A 15,816-nucleotide genomic window follows, 5' to 3' on the forward strand; every position below is an offset into this window, starting at 1 on the left:
AAGTTCCACTGATATTTTCTGAAGGGTTATTATAATCAGGAGTCAAATACTTGCCTAGTAGATTCATCAGGTATACACAAGTAGCCATGGCTTCAGGGTAGCTCTTAAAAATATGTTTAGGGCTGGGCACGGTGGCTCACGCCTGTAATCCCAGCACTTTGGGAGGCCGAGGCGGGTGGATCACGAGGTCGGGAAATCTAGACCATCCTGGCTAACACAGTGAAACCCCGTCTCTATTAACAATACAAAAAATCAGCTGTGCGCGGTGGCAGGCGCCTGTAGTCCCAGCTACTCGGGAGGCTGAGGCAGGAGAATGGCGTGAACCCGGGAGGCGGAGCTTGCAGTGAGTGGAGATTGCGCCACTGCACTCCAGCCTGGGCGACAGAGCGAGTCTCTGTCTCAAAAAAGAAAAAGTTTTAAATGCCATTTCTGTAGTATATTAACATGTAAGCAACAATACACTGAAAGTGCCATTTTCTAGACTAATGCTGAAAAGATGAAAATGCCTATTCCAATAAATATTGCAATATAAATTAGTAAATAGTATTTTATTTGAAAACTGAAAGTAAATATCAAGCAAAATGTTGTTCTTAATACAAAATCCCTCATTACTATTTCTAGTCTCCAGTCCTATTTTCAACATGCTTAGTGAACCATATGTTCCTTCTAAGAGATAGTTTCGTAAATTTGTCTTTCTCAGGAAAAGCAAGCATGAGAGGAGTGAGATGAACAGGTGATGGTGTTCTCTGTTATTATTCTTGGTAGAAATCATGAAGAGCCTAATGCAGTTGAACTAAGTAAGCCATATGGAAACAAAAAGAAGTCATATTCCTTATTGGATTCCACATAAATAAATTCTACATGTAAAAAAAAACTACCATAGAATTGTAAATGATTCTCTCTGTAAAGGAATACTGATGGAAACATTCCAAAATAATACAAATAAGACAAAGAAGAACATATAAAACTGAAACTTAATGGTATAATAAGCTTCTTTTATCCTGTTACAATGATTTTTAGGTAAAACAAAATGCTAGAATTTATTTTTGTTTTTTAAGGTTTACATCAACCTATCACAAATCAGTGAAACCAAGATGCTCAATCCGAAAATAAATTACACTGTGTTCTAACAACTATTTTTCCTAGATAACTTTGTACTAAATATAAGGCTGAAACAAACCGTTGATATCAAATAATCCAGAAAGGTTTAAGAAAATCATTACTAAATTTTTAAAATAACCCGTGTTAGTAAGTTAACAGTATTACAGATTACAAAATAGATAGGAAAGTGAAAAAAATACATAGATTCCCTGTGTCTATAATTGCTGAAAATTTATCTAAATGTAACAAATTCCATAATTTTTAAATGTTAACCTTAAAGTATTGGAAAAACCTTTCATTTGTGCTGGTTATGAAAATCAGCTAAATGAAACAAAATCTTAGAATGAATAATGTTATAGCTCTGTAAAATTCTCTCCATATAGAAAACCACTATTGATCAATGCGTAATCTAGGAAATTATTTGGGTCCCATCTTCAAAATATGGAAGTCCATCTTCTTCTATTTTTTCTTCTTTATCATGTATCTTAGTGAATTTCAGCAAAATTGCACTTTAAATAGTTGCACTGAACACATCCTTTAGGGCAATGAATCTGGAACAAAACCATTAGGAGTCTTTTGAAATATGCAGTGGAGAGGAATAGTAATTCTAGAAATATTTTGAAGGATAGAATCAATATGGTTTGGTCAACAATGGAATGAGAAAAGGTAATTACAAGTGGCTTATTTCTCATTTCACTAGATTGAACAAAATTATAAAGGTGTTATACATTTATTTTAAAACAAAAATAATTTTAAAAATTAGATAAGCCACTCACCTGTGTGTGAGTGTGTGTGTGAGTGTGTGTGTGTGTATGTGTGTGTGATGAGATGTAACTCATGTTATGGATGAAATATTATAATACTCAGTCAACAAATTAATGTATAAGCTAATTTTTATAGTAATTATTTAATTATACTATCCAAACAAGTTTCATATATTTGACATTTTATGACAATGTATATATACCCCATACATGCTTATTTACCATTAATTTTTCTCCTATAACATTATTTAAATAGGTATATATGTTGGTAAAATTTGGATATAACATAAATTACCTAACCCAGCCACTATTTTTAGAAGTGTAAATGGTTTGCAGCCTTTTACTATTATAAGCAATGCTGCAGTATACAATAATTTATGATACATTTTCAGAAATGAAATTAAAGGGTATGTTGTGTAAAATTTGATAAATATTTCTGAATGTTATAACCTTCTAAATAAATAAAATTCACATTAAAATTGTAATTTTTTTCTTAGAAAACAACCCTGAAATCTGCATGTGGCAAAGTGTTCTCTCTCTGGATTCAACTCTAATTATTAATAATTTTATGTAGAGTTGTATTTAAAGATGTTTAAAATAATTACCCGACAAGATAAGATTATTATCCATTGTTCTAATACTTGAATCCCTGTTTAAATTTCTCCAATCTTGTACTCAGTCATTTTGTATGTGAGTCGATATATTGGTACAAATTATATTACCTCCCAGGCATGCCATTTGAGAATGGAAAATTCTCTCACCAGATTCTTCTTTGCATTGCTATTATCCTTTGTCTGATCTTTGTGTATTGCTTTAGGGGCAAGCAAAACAAGTTTAGTTTATCTTCTTTATAATATATAAATATATTTAATAGGGTTTTGTTTCCCCCTACTTTCCTCCTCATACTCTTCCTCCTCCTCCTCCTCCTCTTCCTCCTCCTCTTCCTCCTTCTTCTTCTTCTTTTTTTTTTTTTTTCAACTTCATATGATATGATTTGAACTTCTGCCGGAGAGTAGCCACTTTTTCCTTTACACCCTGCTTATTTTTTTATTGTGGTACCTAGACCTAAAAGGAATATTCCAGGTATCTTTCAAATAATAAAGAATAAAATTAAGCTTATCATTGCTAATTGATTATCATGAAACAAATATTTACATTCCATTTATTGGTATGAACATCTATTAAATCAAATTAAGATTATTTCAGCTAAAATTCTTCCCTTTACCATATTTAAAAGTCTATATATTTCTATTTTTATTCTGTGCCTATGTAGCTTCTCTTTATCTATCAATATGCCCCACTCGCCATTTTTCTGAATTAAAACGTCCCGGGAGTAGGGATACAAAAGCGATCATTCAAGGCAGGATAGTCTAGCTTTTAAAATGTTATTTTTTTGGCCACTTTATGGGATATGAAACCATTTTTTGTACTATTTCCCATAATTCAGAGAAAATGCTACATATCTAAATATTATGAATAAATATTAAATTATTTAATACCCTAATCATATGACTTTTAATATAGCAACACATAATACATGTAAAATGAAAAATTTTATCTGTAAATACACCTGGACATTTTTACTCTTGTAGAAAATTGTTGCTTGACTATGTTTCATACTGCCTCATTTTCATTTTCAGATCTGAAATTTTTTTAGCTCATTTATTTATTCAATAAATATTTACCGCAGTAAACCAACTTTGTGACAGCAGTTTTCCAGGTACTGAGAATAAATCCGTAAATAAAACAACTCAATATTCCTATGCACATGGAGCGTACAAACTAGTAAGGAGAAACAAGCAATAAACAAACAATTTAAATCTATAGCCTGTCATATGGTGATAAAGATTATGGAAAAATTCTAGCAGGGAGGAATATTAAAGAGGGCAAAGGTCAGGGTACCATTGTTAATAGGATGCTCAAACAAGACCTCACTAACAAAGTGCCATTTGTGTGAAAATCTGAAGGAGAGATAGAATAAATGAATCGGCCGGGCGCGGTGACTCACGCCTGTAATCCCAGCACTTTGGGAGGCCGAGGCAGGCGGATCAGGAGATCAGGAGATCTAGACCATCCTAGCTAACACCGTGAAACCCCGTCTCTACTAAAAAAAATGCAAAAAAATAGCTGGGCGTGGTGGCGGGTGCCTGTAGTCCAGCTACGTGGGAGGCTGAGGCAGGAGAATGGTGTGAACCCGGGAGGCAGAGCTTGCGGTAAGTGGAGATGCGCCACTGCAATCCAGCCGGGGAGACAGAGCGAGACTCCGTCTCAAAATAATAATAATAATAATAATAATAGTAATAAAAATAAAAAATAAAAAAATGAATCATGCAGAGATTTGTCTAAAGAGCATTTGAAATTTAGAAAAGGAGCCAGGCAGAATCCATGAGACAGGCAAATGCCTGGCAAGGAAGCCAGTATGATTTGGGAAGGAATAGGATGTGAGGTTAGAGAAAAAAGAGAGGGCCAAAGAATGAAAATTCTTGTAGGTGACTTCTTGTAAATTCGTTGGCTTTTATCCTCACAAAGATGGGAAACTATGAGGAGTTTGAGAAGAATGAGAGTATTGGTCTTATATGTTTAAAGGATCACTCTGGCAGTGTTCGCTTGAGAATAGACTCTAGTCGGCTAAGAGTAGAAGCTGACACGGTGACAAAGTCTGGTGCTTTATTTTTGCAGTTTATATATGCTGGAATTTTATCTTGCCGAGTATTGCCTTATGTTGCTACTTATTTACAGCTGCATAAAATCCTTTTCTACAATGGCATCACATGATGTTCTGTGGTTTTCTTCTATATTACAACGGATAAAAGAAACGGCCCCCTTGAGGAAAGATAAATGACAAAGGTGAGTGGCAAGGCAATTACAGAAAGGTTCCCTCTATGTTTTATAAGCTTTAATTAAGTCCTACAATGTCCTTCTCTAATGCACAAATACTGTGAAACCTATTTTGCAGAGGGTGAAAATGAGGCAAGCTGAAAAGTAACCAATCAAAAAAGTTCCAAGATCAGAATTGCTTTTTTTCTATGAAAAATATGCTCATCCTTTTTTTTAACGATGAAAAACTCATTTCTATCTCCATCAGTTTTTCTTGCCATTTTCTTGACGGTCTGTTTTTGGCTTACAGACTTTCTTTTCCAGGAGAGAATTAGGAAGTAGAGTCGTGAGGAGCTGAATTGAGCTCTAATGGTCATAACGTGGTAGGTGAACTGTTGGAGATTAATTGCTTACTGACACTGTCACTGCTGAGCACTCAGAATGTTTTAGCTTTACTGGTTTCATTAAACATGCAGTAAGAGAATTGTTTGGGCTATTGAAAAATTATTCATGTAGCTGAAAGGAAGAGTAAGGATGTGAAGAAGCAAAGTTAGTGGCAAATCCCAGCTATTTTAAGGTGTTTCATTGTGAGAGGCAGTTTAATATAAAAGACATGTAAAGAATACTGACTATTGATTCTTTCCGGATTTTGATTCATTTTATAAAAATATTTTGAGGAACATGTCTTTTATGTTGAGATCTGTTTCGTGAACATGGGAGATAAGAACATAACCTGAGGTCATAGTTTAGAGCAGAAGCAAAGAAGTCAGACACCTTGTATTTAAATGTAGCTTCTGCCGCTCAATGTTTGTATTACCTGTAAACACTACTAAACCTCTTTGTGTCTCATCTCTTCATCTATGAAATGGTAATAATTATAACATCTTACTGAGTTTTGTAAGACATAAATAGATAATATATATTCTTAGGACAAATATAATAAGAGCTCAATAAGTGTTATATGATTGGTATTATTGTCATATTCATATAGGCATGTCTCTGCCTCAAGAAGTTTGTATTCTATCCTGAACTATAAAAATAAGGCCTTTCAAAGAAAATGTGACGTATGTGATAAAGCAGTTAGTTCTACAGAAGTTCAGAGTAGGAAAGGCTGAGTAATGTGGTACAATGGCTAGAGAATGATGTAGAAAGCTTTAGTTGTGAGCCAAGCCTTGAAAAAAATGTATTAGAACTGTGGTTCCAACAGATACAGTTCAAGGAAAATGGCTACTCAGAGAACAGAAGGAACCTGTGTAAAATTGAAACAGCTGCAGTGAGTTTTCATATTTTATAAGAGAGAGATAAAATAAGATCCTATGTTAAGGTATGATTTGACTATGGAGAACACAAAAGGCCACACAGGTGACTTAGAACATTGGAAGCTTTTGAGGAGATCTCACCTTATTTAAGAAGTGCTTACAAAATAAAACGGCAGCAGAGTCCGGAAGAGATGCCTAGTTGCAGTCTGAATGAGCTAGTATGGGATTGAGTCAATAAAAACCTTCCAATTGTGAGCAGCCAAAACTACAACGAAGGCAGTGGGGGGAAAAATTGTTTAAGTTTTCCTAAAAAATTACTAAAGAGTATCATGACAGATTAGATACAGGGGGAGACACCGAGGGAGACTGGGATGAGTGACAGTGGCTCCAAAAATTTAGATAAACTGGAAAATGTTGACAGAGACTGGGAAAATATCATGAGTCACTGGAAGAACGGGGTGAGTTGGATAGGTTGGTCAGTTAAAATTTGGAAATGTTAAGATTACTATGACATTGGAGAGTCAAGTGGAAATTGCCATCCATTGGACTGGAGTTCAGGAAAAGTAAGATAGATATAAAAAAAATGAAAAAGATATAGAGTTTCTATCATGTATTCAAACTAAAATAGTTTCAGCATGTTTCCAGATAGTTTTTTTTTTATTATAACATTCAAAAAAGGATAGAAAAGCCAGTCAAGTCTAATTATAACCTATGAACATAGGGGAAAAAATTCATTGTCACATTAAGCAAGAATTCAAAAAATAATAAATACTTAACCAAAAGTTCTCCACTGTAAACCCACTTTTCTTCTTTCTCAACCTAACGTCTATGTATAAACTAAATCAGGCAGCTGAATGGGAGGATCTTTTGAGCCCAGGAGTTCCAGGCTGCAGTGAGCTATAGTCGCTGTAATCACATCACTGCACTCCAGCCTGGACAACAGACCAAGACCTGTCTCCTAAAAAACAAACAAACAAAAAGTATAGAATGTTTATTTTTAATTTAGCACCAACCATTCTTTCATCTCTTAAGAACCTAAATAGGAACAATTCTAATAAGTAGCTGGGGCTGGAATAATAAATTTCATAAATCTATTTGGAGAATTAACATGGAAAATTACAATGTCACAGTGATTATTTCCTTATATTTCATTGGTTGCGATCTCTACAGAGGATTTAAATAATTGAATTTGTTACTTTTAAAAATTATTTATTTATTTATTTATTTTGAGATGGAGCCTTGCCTTGTCGCCTAGGCTTGAGTGCAATGGTGCAATCTTGGCTCACTGCAACCTCCACCTCCCGGGTTCAAGCAATTCTCCTGCCTCAGCCTCCCAACTAGCTGGGATTACCGGCGCCAGCCACCATGAGCAGCTAATTTTTGTATTTTTAGTAGCAGCGGGGTTTCACCCTGTTGGCCAGGCTGGTCTCAAACTCCTGACCTCAGATGATCCACCTGCCTCGGCGTCCCAAAGTGCTGGGATTACAGGCATGAGCCCCCATGCCTGGCCGAATTTGTTATATTTTAAGAAAGCAGTTCTGCCCTATGGGGCTTTGAAGCAGAGGTGCAGGTGAATGGAGGAGATACAGTGCTTTACACTAAATGGATCCAGCCAGCTATGGTTTCCAAGCTCTTGAGACTGCTCTTTACAGTTTCCTTTAAAATGGTTATATTTGCTCTGGGAAGGTAATGCCAATAATCAAGTTTATTAGATGTGTACATAATTAATGTTAATAGTCCTTGATAGGTGTCTTGAGGGCCCTTCGATGAGGAAAGGACATGAGATTTCAAGGCATGGGCTTCATACAATCTCTTTTGGTTACTCAGATACATTCTGTAATTTCTTTTTGTTTCAGGGTGAATTTGAGGATACTCAATTAGAACATTACTGTGAATACATCCCCAAATTTATTGTTTATTATCATGTAATATATACCTTATTAAAATCTCCTTGCAAATTTTCAAATTATTTCTAATGCATATAGAAAAGATGGCAGATTTTTAAACATTTAAATTGATACCAAATTAAGAATGTTAAATTCAATACTGAGAAATATGAATTAAAATATGTAAAATTTAAAAACTGTTTCAGACATGTCCTGAAGTATTGAAATTTTCCTAAATGTTATGTGAATCCCATTTTTACAATTAAGAATGCAGGAATTATATTTTATACTGATAAAAATCGATTGGAGTTCTCATACAAAGGTGGTCCCTCCCTTCACAAATTTAGTTGGGAAATTTCAAACACCATTCTGTGAGGAAGCCAGGAAGTATTAACTTCAAACTTTTCAGCCCCATCCCACACACATATCTTCACATAAAGAAACTAAAGCACACAGTTACAGCAGATGTCACATAGCTAACAGTTGTGACCCTAGGATATAAAATGTGACTTTTATTAAAGGCTCTTTACATATGCCCTTTGATTTGGTCACCATTTGGAATTTTTTACTGGTTAACTTTTTCCAAAGTGGCAGGCTCTTGCTATGGGTTTACTGTCAATTCTCTCTGTGATTCTCCATCCACCTCTTTACTCTCTTCTCTCCTCACTCCTATACATTTTTATTGATTAATTATATAGAGAATTTAGCTATCTCTTTGTGTTTTGATCATCTTCTGTATATCAGAGATTAAGCCCACACTCAATAGTACTTACAACTTTATTTCCAATTATAAAATGATTTCCTGCCTATGATGAATTCTAGCATTATGTATTAAAATAGCAATTCATATTTTTCTTTTCTCTACAAAATGTTTAAGTATAACATCATTCACATTACTTTATTAGGAATCTGGCTAAATATATTGCTTTATGTTAGTGCAGTACAGCTCTGGACAAACTGTTTTTTCTCTTTTTAGCTTCCTAGAATTTGGGGAAATGTGGTTGCTCACACAATGAGTCTGGTCTTTTGTTTTCTAAATGTCCAATATGCTCAAAAAGTCATTGAAATCATTTAAAGTAATATTTAAGCCCATTTATACTGACATTGCCTTAATGAATATGAGAATTCTTGCATTTCAGCTGAATATACTCACAGTTTTAATCTACAAATTCTAAGACCCGTATAGTATTAAAATTTTCCCATGTGATGAAGCAAGAAAAATAGCTATAAGTGGGAATTATAAAATGAAAGTATGTGGTACTGTCTTGGTCCATTTGTGTTGCTGTAAATGAATACTTGAGGCTGGGTAATTTATAAAGAAAATATATTTATTTGACTCACAATCCTGCAGGCTGTAAAAGAAGAATGGCGCTAACGTCTGCTTCCAGTGAGGGCTTCAGGCTGCTCTCACTCATGCTGGAAGGCCAAGAGGAACCAGCATGTGCAGAGATCACATGATAAAAGCAGAGAGAAGGGGAGAAAAATGCTAGATTCTTTTAAACAACCAGCTCTCACAGGAGCTAGCTGAGCAAAAATTCACTCAACACTCCACCTCCCAGAAAAGATATTAGTCTATTCATGACGGATCCACTCCGATAACCCAAACACCTCCTACTAGGCCCCACTCCCAACACCGGGGATCAAATTTCAACATGAGGCTTGGAAAGTCAAATGTCCAATCCATAGCAGATACTTACACAAATCTATAAATTACTTGTATGAAAGAAGTTTTATATTTTTATCTCAAAAAATGAATATATAGATTTTTTTCAATGGATAGTAGTAATTGAGTTTCTACACTGAGTTAAAAAAGCAACACAGATTGTTATACCAGAATATTTCAAAGTAAATAGCACAGAAATATATGTGATTGTTTCTAGATGCTAAATAGGAAGTACTTTTGATCAAGAAATGAAAAACCAGGTGGCAAAAAACACCCTACAAGGTATTATGAGAAACCAGACCAATAAAAAAAATTGAGAAAAATCTGGATCTATATTTAATATTTCATATATATGTTTTTAAATTAATGAATAATATTTCCACATTTTATGGGATACATGAAATATTTTGTTAATTGCATAGAATGTGTAATAATCGTCAGGATATTTAGGTTAGCTATCACCTCAAGTGTTTATCATTTCTGTATTGAGAACATTTCAAGTTCTCTCTCCTAGCTCTTTGGAAATAAAGCACTGTTATTAACTATAGCCACCGTACTCTGATATCAAACATTAGAACTTATTTCTTCTATTTAACTATATGTTTGTACCCATTAACTAAGGAGGAGCTGGAGAGACAGGTGGTGGATCAGTAAAGAGCCAGGAGCCCACGGCTACAGAGCGGAGCTGTCTAGCGAGGACATCTGGGATAAGTGCAACACGCAGAAACACATCACCAAAGCGGAGAAGAACTAGCGCGTGCCGCGGCCGCTGTTGACGCTGAGCAGCGAGCGGTCCCAGGCCCGAGATGAGAATAAGAGGACTCATAATTACATCATCCACAATGAGAACATGAGGCAAGGTCGGGACAAGTACAAGACGCCGCGGCAGATCCAGCAGGGCAACACAAAGCAGCGCATCGACCAGTTCGGGGCCATGTAATGGCCAGGCCAGGACCCAGGGCACAGAGGCGCTCTGCAGCGGGCGCTGCCGCCCTCACCGCAGGCCTCCTCATCACGCTTGTGTCTTTAGTGCTCCAAGTCTAGGAACCTCCTCATCAGATCTGAGTTCCTTTAAAAATCAGTTACCCATGAGAAACGTCCTGGTCTGAGAACCAGTGGAGGCGCCCTGGTTTGTTTTCCCTGATTGTATCATGGTGCCAAGCAGGCCAAATTCTGGCGATTATCTCGAATCACCTCCTGTGTTGTGCTGGGACCCGGACTGATTGAAGTAGGGAAAATGCCTGTAAAGTCTGAGTAACAAACTTCATGCTGGCCAGTGTGATACAAGATTCAGTATCATTAAAGGAAATCATGTCATGGTTGACACCTGTGCTATACTTTTTCTGTAATTGAAATGAGCTCAAATTGATTGATTTCTTGTTTTTAATTTATATGAAGGATCTATCTTTGTATATTTACGTGCTTTTAGGGGTAAAAAGTTTGGAAAGCGAGTCTGAAGCACTCTTGCACACACACAATGATTCTCTCCTCCCATCACTCCACGCAGCTGGCAGAGATCACAGTGGTCACCAGCGTGAGCGTCGTACGAGGACACTCGGATAAATTTGAAGAAAAAAAAATTTATTTTGTTTTTTGCTTAACAGTTAGAATACATTGTTGGACTCATACACCTAATGATCAGCTATATAGTATTGATATGCAAGTGATAATATGGATTTGTAACATTAGTTTTAAAAAGGGAAAATTTTGTTCTGTATATTTTGTTACCTTTACAAAATAAAAGAATTACATATTAAAAACCAAGAAAAGGAAAAGATATCAAAATGACAGAAGTTTTTACCTATCAATAACAAACTTGAACGTAGACAATTTAAATTCCACAATTAAAAACTATGGACTGGCTGAATGGATCAAGGAAAAAAACAAGACCTAATTACATGCTGCCCTCCAAACCTCATTTCATCTGTAAAGATACACATAGACTAAAAGTGGAGGAATGTAAAAAAAAAGCACAAAAACGGAAATGAAAAGCATCTGAGAATAGCTATACTTAGATATAACAAAATTTAAGCCTAAAAATACAAAAAAAAGACAAAAAAAGTCATTATATAGATAGAAGAGTCAATTCAGCAAGATAATTTAATAATGGTAAATATATATACACTTAAAACTAGAACACCCAGGTATATAAGCATGTATTGTTAAAGCTAAAGAGAACAATTGTTTCTAATACAATAATAGTTGTGGACTACAACATCCTGTGTTTAGCATTGGACAGACAATGTAAACAGAAAATCAACAAAGAAATATAAGACCTAATCTAAACTATAGGCCAAATGGATCTAACATATATTAACACAACATTTCATCCAACAGCTACAGAATACACATTCTTCTCGAAAGCATATGGAACATTCTCCAGGATAGATCATATATTAGGCCACGAAACAAGTCTCAACAATTTTTTAAAATAGAAATTACATCAAATATATTCTCAGACTACATAGACTAGAACTAGAAATCATAGCTAGACAAATTTTAGAAATTGTACAAATACATGGAAATTAAACAATATGCTCCTGAATGACAAATGGGTCAATGAAGAAATTAAGAAGTAGATTTTATCAGGCATGGTGATGTGCACCTGTAACCCCAGCTATTCTGGAGGCTGAGGCAGGAGAATCACTTGAACCCAGGTGGCGGAGGTTGCAGTGAGCTGAGACCGCACCACTGCACTCCAGCTTAGGTGAAGGAGCAAGACTCCATCTCAAAAAAAAAAAAAAAAAAGAAAGAAATTTTTAAAATTCTTGAAGAAAATGAAAAGGAAAAGGAAAAATATACCCAAACCTATAATACAAAGCAAAAGTAGTGCTAAGAGGGAATTTTATAGCAATAATGGCCTATGTTAAAAATTAGAAAGACTTCAATTAAATAATCTAACAGTGCACCTCAAGTAATGATAAAAGCAAGAATAATCCAATCCAAAGTTTAAGAGATAAAAAGAAATATAAAAAATTAGAGCAGAACTAAGTGAAGTGGAGACTATAAAATAGTACAAAGAATAAAATAATTTTTTGAAAAGATGAACAAAATTGACAAATTACTATTAAAATTACAAAGAAAAAAGAGAAAAGACTCAAATAGATAAAATCAGAAATTAAAAAAAGGAGACATCATTACTGATCCTACAGAAATAAAAAGGATTATTAGAAACTATTATGGATAATCATATGTTAACAAATTCAAAAACCTAGAGCAAATGGAAAAACTCCTAGACACATATAACCTACCAGGATTGAACCAGGAAGAAACATAAAATTGAACAGACTAATAATGAGTAACAAGGTGAAATCAGTAATAAAAAACATTTCAACAGAGAAAAGTCCAGGACTGAATAGCTTTAATTCTGAATCCTCTCAAAATTTTAAAGAACTAACACCAATTTTTCTTAAACCTTTCCAGAAAATTGAATAGGAGGGAATTCTGCATAACTTATTTACCTTGCCAGTATTATCCTAATACCAAAACCAGGTAAGGACACAACAAAAATAGAAAACTACAGGCCAATATTTCTGACAAACATAGATGCAAAAATCCTCAATGAAATACTAGGAAACTAAGTCCAACAACATACCAAAAATTTAATGCATCATGGTGAACTGCTGTTTATCCCAGGGATGCAAGAATGGTTTCAACATATGCAAATCAAGAAATGTGTACATCATATGAACACAATGAAGGACAAAAGCCATAGGTTTATCTCAATAGATGTAAAAAAGAAAAAAAGCACTTGAGAAAATTCAAGTGCCTTTATGATAAAAACTCTCAACAAATTAGTCCTATTTTTAGTTTTTTGAGAAATCTCCATGTTGTTTTTCATAATATCTGTACTAATTTATATTCCCATTAACAGTGTATAAAAGTTCCCTCTTCTTCACATCCTTGCCAGCATTTGTAATTTTTTGTCTTTTTGATGGTAGCCATTTTAATGGGTGAGATGATATCTCATTGTGGTTTTGATTTCCATTTCTCTAATGATTAATGACGTTGAGCATTTTTTATATACCTGTTGGCCACTTGTTTTTCTTTTTTTGAGAAAACTATTTCTCATTTTTCTAATGTGCACATGTTGATATTAACCACATAATTACTACATGAAATTATGACTAATTTGACAGTTTCCCCAATCACCTGCATAATCCCATTCTCAATTCTTTCAGATAACACAAGTTAATAAGTTAGTGGGTGTCCTTCCTTAATTTACCCCCATTTTCATATTATCTAGATAAGATGTAGATATAGACTTATTATACACAGGTATACTGTAATAGGTTTTGTCATAATTGCTCTTTCAAACTAGAGTTATATTTTACACACGGTTTTGCATTTTGCTTTTCTTTATAAGATTTTGCAAAATCTGACCTACCCCCACACCCAGTCTGTTTACTTGTTGAGTCCTAATTCATTCTTGTTAATAGTTATATATTACTCCATGGTGGATATGTAATATACGATGTATTTAATTACTTCTCATCACAAATCATCCATTTTATTTCAGTTATTTTGCCATAATAGGCAAAAATCCTTGAATATATAACAGTTTCAACTGGGGCATCTATTTCTAAAGGATAGGTTTCTACAAGTGAGATTTTTGTGTTAAAGAAATAAGCATTGTTTTTTCTTAAAAAATTTTGCAAGAATACCTTCATAAAGAAGTAAAAATTGTAGTTTCCATTAAGGGTATATGATAGTGATTTTCCCGTACATTATTAACTACATTCATTTTAAACTTTTTTTCTAAACTAGAAGATATAAAGACATATTTCATTATTAATTTCAATTCCATTTTTTTAAATTCTAGTGATTTTATGCATCTACTTTTGTTTCTTAACCAATTGCTCCGCTGTGATTTGCCCATCTTTGCATTGGCTTGTATGTCTATGTACAGATTATAGATTATCACTTTTATTATAAATACAGCACATTTATTTGATAATGTCATTGCACCTTTTTAAATATCTAGTCTTTTTACTCACTATGTATGATGTGTTTTGCCACCCAAAGGCTTTTCATATCTACATGGTGAAATGTTCATTTTTCTTTTATGAATTTTGTGCAATTAGCATTTCCTACCGTGGAATATGCCTCACTGATTTTTGTTTCCTGTTTTGATGTATCTGGAACTGATTTTGTAACTGGTTTAAATGCTGCTCCAATTTTATTATATTTCAAATGGATAACCTGTATTATTTTATTTCTAAATAAACTATTCTTTTGCCATATATTAGAAACTACATTTCCTATATATTGGAATCTTATTTTAGGGGATCTAGTTCTGGATTGTATAATCAGTTTCACAGGTCACTAGCTTTTTCGATCTGTGTTCTGATAGCTGAAAAGGACACTAATCATTCATCATTCTATTTCTTCACATATTACTTTACTATTTTCCAGCATCTATCCTTCCATATAACTTTAAAGAGAAATGAATGCTGTTTTTAAAAGAGGGAATTTTAATTAGAATTGTTTTAAATTTGGCCGGGCACAGTGGCTCACGCCTGTAATCCCAGCACTTTGGGAAGCCGAGGCGGGAGGATCACGAGGTCAGGAGCTCGAGAGCATTCTGGCTAACACGGTGAAACTCTGTCTCTACTAAAAATAGAAAAAAATTAGCCGGGCATGGTGGCGGGCGCCTGTAGTCCCAGCTACTCTGGAGGCTGAGGCAGGAGAATGGCGTGAACCCGGGAGGCAGAGCTTGCAGTGAGCTGAGATCGCGCCACTGCACTCCAGCCTGGGTGACAGAGCGAGACTCCGTTTCGAAAAAAAAAAAAAAAAGCATTGTTTTAAATTTATACAGTGTATAACTGTATAATTTAAATTACACGGTGATTCAAGTGTAGTTGAATCACTATAGCATGTATTTTCGCATACAAGAAAATGGTAAACCTAGGATGTGCTTTTCACTTGTTATGATTAGTTTTCCATCAGTTAGTAGAATTTCTGGCTATATTTACATTGGTCCTTGGTCAATATTAATTTAATCTTTAAAGGTTACAAATTTTTCACCATCTTAATATTATTTTCCATTTTTATTTTTTAGTATTCAATTTAGTTTAAAGTTATTATTTTTCTGTGTTTAACTTGTATGAATCTGCTTTACTAAATTTTTTTATTGATTCAGTCTATTTGGGCTTCTTTTTCTAACTAGAATCTCCTCCTTGTTTTTCTACATTAAGTGGCTTTTGAGTTGATTCTCCGTAGCCATTTTTAAATGGCTATCCAGTAAAATAACTCACATTTATTAAAAAGTCCAACTTTTCTACTTATTTGTAATGCCTGCCTTGATTTTATATATTACATTTCTA

At 34.3% G+C, this 15,816-nt stretch overlaps 1 pseudogene; it reads left to right on the top strand.

The window, feature by feature from the left end:
- Positions 1–6,448: 6,448 nt before the first annotated feature.
- On the top strand, positions 6,449–10,430 carry LOC129032416 (ezrin-like; annotated as a pseudogene).
- Positions 10,431–15,816: the final 5,386 nt, after the last annotated feature.

This window comes from Pongo pygmaeus, chromosome 2, assembly GCF_028885625.2.
Source record: "Pongo pygmaeus isolate AG05252 chromosome 2, NHGRI_mPonPyg2-v2.0_pri, whole genome shotgun sequence".
In the NCBI taxonomy this organism is placed as follows: Eukaryota; Metazoa; Chordata; class Mammalia; order Primates; family Hominidae; genus Pongo; species Pongo pygmaeus.